The sequence below is a fragment of the Rutidosis leptorrhynchoides genome, chromosome 3 (genome assembly GCF_046630445.1).
Source record: "Rutidosis leptorrhynchoides isolate AG116_Rl617_1_P2 chromosome 3, CSIRO_AGI_Rlap_v1, whole genome shotgun sequence".
NCBI lineage: Eukaryota > Viridiplantae > Streptophyta > Magnoliopsida > Asterales > Asteraceae > Rutidosis > Rutidosis leptorrhynchoides.
Genome location: NC_092335.1, coordinates 608,607,091 through 608,613,774, shown reverse-complemented (window position 1 = coordinate 608,613,774; position 6,684 = coordinate 608,607,091).

Below are 6,684 nucleotides of genomic sequence, written 5' to 3'. Positions count from 1 at the left end.
ATATATTTAAAATTGTAAATATTTGAAAAATTAATATTTTTAATATAAGTTTGTATGTATAAAAACAAAAATATAATTTAAGTTTGGTGTAAATTTTTAATATGAATTTTTAATTTTATGCATTTTAAATTTAAGTTTGGTGTGAATTTAAAAACAAAAAAAAATTACTTTATTTTGCTAAGTTAAAAATATGATTTTTAAAATTCGTCGTGAGTTGAAGACAAGGTCGTTGAACCGAAATTGCTCTACCCAAGGGAGGGACGAGAACTTTTATTATCATTATTTTTAATCTTATTGAATTAAAGTATGCCAAAAACATTAAAAAACCTAAAAATCTTTACTTTTAGAACCGCGATTTAAAAAGTGACAAATTTTAAAATTTTGTCGAGGGACGGACTAGGACATCGATCTGAAACGCCCTCATCCTAAAAAGAAACAAATTTTTAAAATTTTATTAGGTGTAAGGATTTATTTAAAAAAAAAAAAAAGGCCAAAACACTGTTCCCGGACACCCATGCGATCGCATGGGAATTGAACTCCAACTCCATGCGATCGCATGGAGCTGGAAAACAGGCCAGATAGAAAAGGCAGTCTGTTCTGCTCTTCACCACAATATACACACACATACACGAAAATCTCTCAAAAGCTCACCAAATTTCATCATTTTTCTACCGTAATTTATCAAATTTTTCGCTCTAATCATGAAATTGTTCAGAAGCTTTTCAAAGAAGGTAAAAATTACACTCCTAAACTCATAAATTTTCTAGTTTTTGTGATAATTACCAATATTTTACCTAATACAATTTTGTTAATTTCTAGTGTAATTAGTGTTAAATTGTTAGTATTTTATGCATGTATAACCTAGATTGATGCTATTTAACATGATTTGAACGCCAAAAACTTCAAAATTTTTAGAAATCTAGGGTTTGTGTTCTTGAGCAATTTGGGGATTTTTGATATAAACAGGTTATGGCCGATTTTTGTCATGAATTATTACTAAATTAAGTAGTGTAACATGTTTAGGTAGCTAAATGATCCAAACATTGATCCTAAACATGATTTTTGAAGATTAAAGTGGACTTTTTTAGGTGCAAAATTCATGAACATGATTAATTTGATATATTTGCCATTTGAGACTTGTTTAATTGCTAGTAATGACTATTTTGATATGTTATTTGAGTTAAATGCTTATGAACTTTATCTACATTTTCATATGTGCTTATTTGAAAAAGTATAGAATTGTAAAAAATGTGAAAATGTGTATAAGTTTAATTTTGATTTAACATGTTATTGTGATTGTTTTAAGTTGTTATTTTGCTAACACTAATGCATATTTGGATGCACAAACTTTGTGTTTAATGTGTTTTGCAGAGAGCCGATACTGGAGGTTCAGGATCATCATCATCTAGACGACCTGCTCCAGCTCCAGAACCAGAACCAGAAATGCAATACGAGCCAGAACCTGAACAAGTACCACAACAGGAACCACAACAACAGCCTGATCAGCACGTACCTTATTATGACCCGCTACAGTTACCTAATGAATTCATAGTATTTCCGCCACATCCACCTATAGAATACCCAACGATTCCTGAACACACATTGCATCCTAATTTGAGATTCGATAGACGATGGAGAGATTACCCATCATATCAAAGTAATAAATTCAAATTAGTAACAAAAGAGGTAGAGGTGCCGAGTGTAATTGATTGGAATCCTTTAGAAACGGTCCATCTAGCTGACCGTGTTAGACAGCATTTGATTCAAAGGTATGGCAGTTCTTCTTTTACAGATTGGGAACGTCTTTTCACCATTCGTATACCTGTATATAAGGAATGGTGTGTTGAGTTGATGAGTACTATAACGTTAAATGTAGATGTAGATAGGTTAGATGATAGAAGTTTTCTTAGATTTATCCTTGGCGGTAGGATGTACAGGATGTCCATGATGGACATGGCCAGGGCATTACAGATTTACACTCCTGGTGAATTGCTACTACCCGATTGTATGAGTTTGATTTATCGTGGTGAAAGGGTAGATAGGAACTTTGACGCGAACGCCATTTGGAGGCGTATGTCAAACTATAATGTTTTTACACTAGGAGGAAAACACTCCTACTTACATATTAACAAAGCCGAGCTTCGTGTAATTCATAGATTTTTGGCTAACTCGATTACACAGAGAGGTCACAATATGGAGAAAATGACCTTACATGATTTATTTTACCTAAAGTGTATTCGAGACCCGAGAAGCTTTGTTAATATCCCTTACTGTGTTGTTTTTTATTTATCTAAAATGGTAGAAGGAATGCAGGACGGGAGTATAATAGGAGGAGGTATTTTTGTTACTCTCATTGGAGAGTATTTAGGTGTTGATAGGAACCAAGGGGGTCCATTACAGATTTGTAGAGAACAGGATGAGACCATAGGATTGCGGGTTTATGTAGGTGCTAAGGTATTGAAGAGTAGACGCAACCAGACATTGCCCTATGAAGGTAATCATCCTCAGGTAGAGAGAGGGTCAGACTAGGAAATGGAGGAAGTGGAAGACATTAGGGATGTCTTTCGAGATGCTATTCTTGACGTCCACGTTCGTATAGATGAGGAAGCAATGACGAACGCGACCAGACATAGTATGTACGAGCAGTGGAACTCCGAGCGAGTATACGAGGATTATAGGTGACGCCAACACGATAGCTGATTAGTTCATCAGCACCAAATCATGAGCCAGCTATCATATCAGGTACCAAATAATTACGTGCCTACTCGACCTGCTCATTTTCCGCCACACAACCCCGACATCCGACCACCCTTTAACCGGTATGACTATGACCAAGCCTATCAGAACACCTATAACCAACAATGGAACCCACCTGACGAGATAAACTGGAACCCCTATCCAGACTGATTTAGTTCCATTGGTTATTTTTATGATTTTTATGTTTTTATCTTTTTACTTATTCATGTTTAAACTTATGTTATTGGATATATTTATGTAATTTTTATCATTTTTATTATTATTGTTTACTAATATTTCACATTTAGGATTTGAAAGTGGGATTTTAAGTCCCATTTCAAAATGCCATGCATGTTTATATTTGTATGTATGTATGTATATTGTCAATTGTACAAAACAGGGTAAAACAGCGAATTTTCAAAGACTGGCATTAAGTTCAGCAAAAGCTAGTAATTTTGACGACAAGATGAAAAATAAATGTGATGTAACAACAAGATGGAATGAACAAATGATATGCACCATTTATCATTCAGCAAACAAACGCCAATATTTTTGGAAACTTTGGTAAAATTTAATCATTTTTCTACGCTATTTACCCTCAATAATTTAAATTGTTACTGATTTCTTGCAAATGAGGGCATTGCAAGATCTTAAGTGTGAGAAGGGGTTAAATTCTTTCGAAATTTTTAAAAAAAATTTTGATTTATACACTTGGTTACCATTAGAAATACAAGTAAAGCAGTAGTTGTATTAGAATCTAGTGCTCTCTGATAATAAAGAGCAGCCCTAGTCTTATATACTGACTACCCAATTCTAGTAAAAATTTTCAATTAAATGAACTCAAAATCATGTTTATACATATTTATGAACGATAAAACTAGGTGTTAACACCGAAATTATTGTTACCTCGGAAAGGACATAAATTGAGAAACAAACCAAAATGTTAGAATTCATTTAAAATGGAATAGAGGACAATAAAAAGGCAAATAAAAGAAAATAAAAGCCAAGTGTGGAAAAATTTACCAAGTTATTTAAAACATATATCACACATATTTTTGTAACAAATAACTGAAGATACTTTTGTTTTGGACGATTTTAATCAGTTTTACCCGATTTACTGTAATATATTTGAAAGAAAGATGGATCTACACGATGAATCAATTCCATCATTAAAAGGAAGTAAAGTCTTCCGAAAAAGAAACACACCTCTTGATTTAGGTCATGAAGTTGTCGTCCAGACCAGCTGTAGGTTGACGAAAAATCTAGAAAAGTCATCTCTAAAATCAGCAGGAAATCCACGGACCTCAGAATCAAACAGGGTCGCCAAGTGATCAGACTTATCATAACCATGAGAGGATCTGTCTTGTAAAATAGGGAGGACGCCGTGCAAATTAGCTGGATAAGACTAATGAATCAGATCCCCAGAAAGGATAATCTCCTTTAAAGATCAAAAATCAGCTTTTAAGACTGATATTACTCAATCCTTGAGATTGACCTTAAAGATTGAGAATTACAAACTCATGGAATTCAATGATATCTAAACTCGATCTTGAACGAGAAAATATTTTGATCAAAATTTCAAACCGATTTGTTTTCTGAAAACTCATTTTTCAATGCGTTCATTACCATTGAACGTAAAATCCTAGGAATTCACCTGGAATTCATTAGGTCACCTGAACCAAATCGGGTGTCAACCGCAAGAACGGTGATTGCATAGCATGGTCAAAGACAGGACCTTGTGCCAGACCAAAAAATTATAAGGGTGAGCTTTACTATTGCTCCTACAAAGGATAGTAATTGCATCCGACACGTTATAGACCATAATTAAAAGCATGTCAGGGGACATTGCCTTAACAGTTGCTTGTTCAACACTTTCCTTTACAACCGGACGGTAGTTTACCGAAAGGTAATATACGGAACAAGTATACTGGACGTGTTGCTTTCCCAATACAAGGTTAGCAAGTGGGTGACACAAAACCGCAAGTTTTGAACTAAAATTTTCAAATCTAAAACCCACCAAACCCACAAAAACAATTTGCAAACACCGGTGAAGGGTTATCCTGAAAAACTTATCTAGGGTAAAAGCTAGGTTTAATTTTCAAAAGATCAAATGTTTTCATAAAGATCCAATTTCCTTAAAGGATCTAAAATTTTTATAGTCATGTGGGACTGTAAACCACATCGTTACTACCATTGTTTATACCGCCGTATAGAAATCACTGATGTACAAAGTGTGAAGAATAAAGAAGTGATTCTAGTATTTCAAGACTATATTGCTTGAGGACAAGCAACGCTCAAGTGTGGGAATATTTGATAATGCTAAAAACGAACATATATTTCATAGCATTATCCATCAAGAAAGACAAGCTTTTAGTTGCAATTGTTCTATTTACAAGTGATATTCGTTTAAATAATAAAAGGTGAAGACAAAAGACAGATTCGACGAATTGAAGACGCAAACGACCAAAAAGCTCAAAAGTATAAAATACAATCAAAGAGGTTCCAATTATTGATGAGAAACGTCTCAAAATTACAAGAGTACAAGAAGCAAAACGCAAAGTACAAGATATTAAATTATACGCAAGGATGTTCGAAAATCCGGAACCGGGACCAGAGTCAACTCTCAACGCTCGACGCAACGGACTAAAAATTACAAGTCAACTATGCACATAAATAAAATATAATATTTAAATAATTCTTATAATTATTTATATATTATATTATTATTTATAAACCGTCGGCAAACTAAAAAACAAAGACATGTGAGCCTCCCCAGCTGGCCATGCGATCGCATGAGCTGGAGGAGCAAAACTCATGCGATCGCATGAGCCCCTTTTTCAGCTCACAAGCCTATAAATTCGCGTGTTTGGTTCAGTTTAATATATCCATCCATCCAACTCTCTCAACGTATATATATATATATATATATATATATATATATATATATATATATATATATATATATATATATATATATTTATATTGTAATTTTAATTTTAATTTTAATTTCCAATAATAAGGGTATGTTAGCGAATGTTGTAAGGGTGTGAGTCGAAATTCTGTCCGTATAACGCTACGCTATTTTTAATCATTGTAAGTTATGTTCAACCTTTTTACATTAATGTCTCGTAGCTAAATTATTATTATGCTTATTTAAGTCAAAGTAATCATGATGTTGGACTAAAAATATTAAAATTGGGTAATTGGGATTTGTACCATAATTGGGGTTTGGACAAAAGAGCGACACTTGTGGAAATTAGACTATGGGCTATTAAGGGGCTTTATATTTGTTTAACTAAATGATAGTTTGTTAATTTTAATATAAAGATTACAATTGGACATACCTATAAATAACCACATACACTCAATCGGACACGATGGGCGGGATATTTATATGTACGAATAATCATTCATTTAACCGGACACGGGAATGGATTAATAGTCTATAGAATTATTAAAATAGGGGTGAAATTATATACAAGGACACTTGGCATAATTGATAACAAAGTATTAAAACCTTGGGTTGTAGTGACCCGAACTTTTCCATGTTTATATATTTTAATTGAGATTGATATTTACATGATTAAATGTTTCCAACATGTTAAGCAATCAAACTTGTTAAGACTTGATTAATTGAAATAGGTTTCATATAGACAATTGACCACCCAAGTTGACCGGTGATTCACGAACGTTAAAACTTGTAAAAACTATATGATGACATATATATGGTTATATATATAGTTAACATTATATTATGATAATTAAACATATCATTAAGTATATTAACAATGAACTACATATGTAAAAACAAGACTACTAACTTAATGATTTTGAAACGAGACATATATGTAACGATTATCGTTGTAACGACATTTAATGTATATATATCATATTAAGAGATATTCGTACATCATAATATCATGATAATATAATAATTTAAAATCTCTT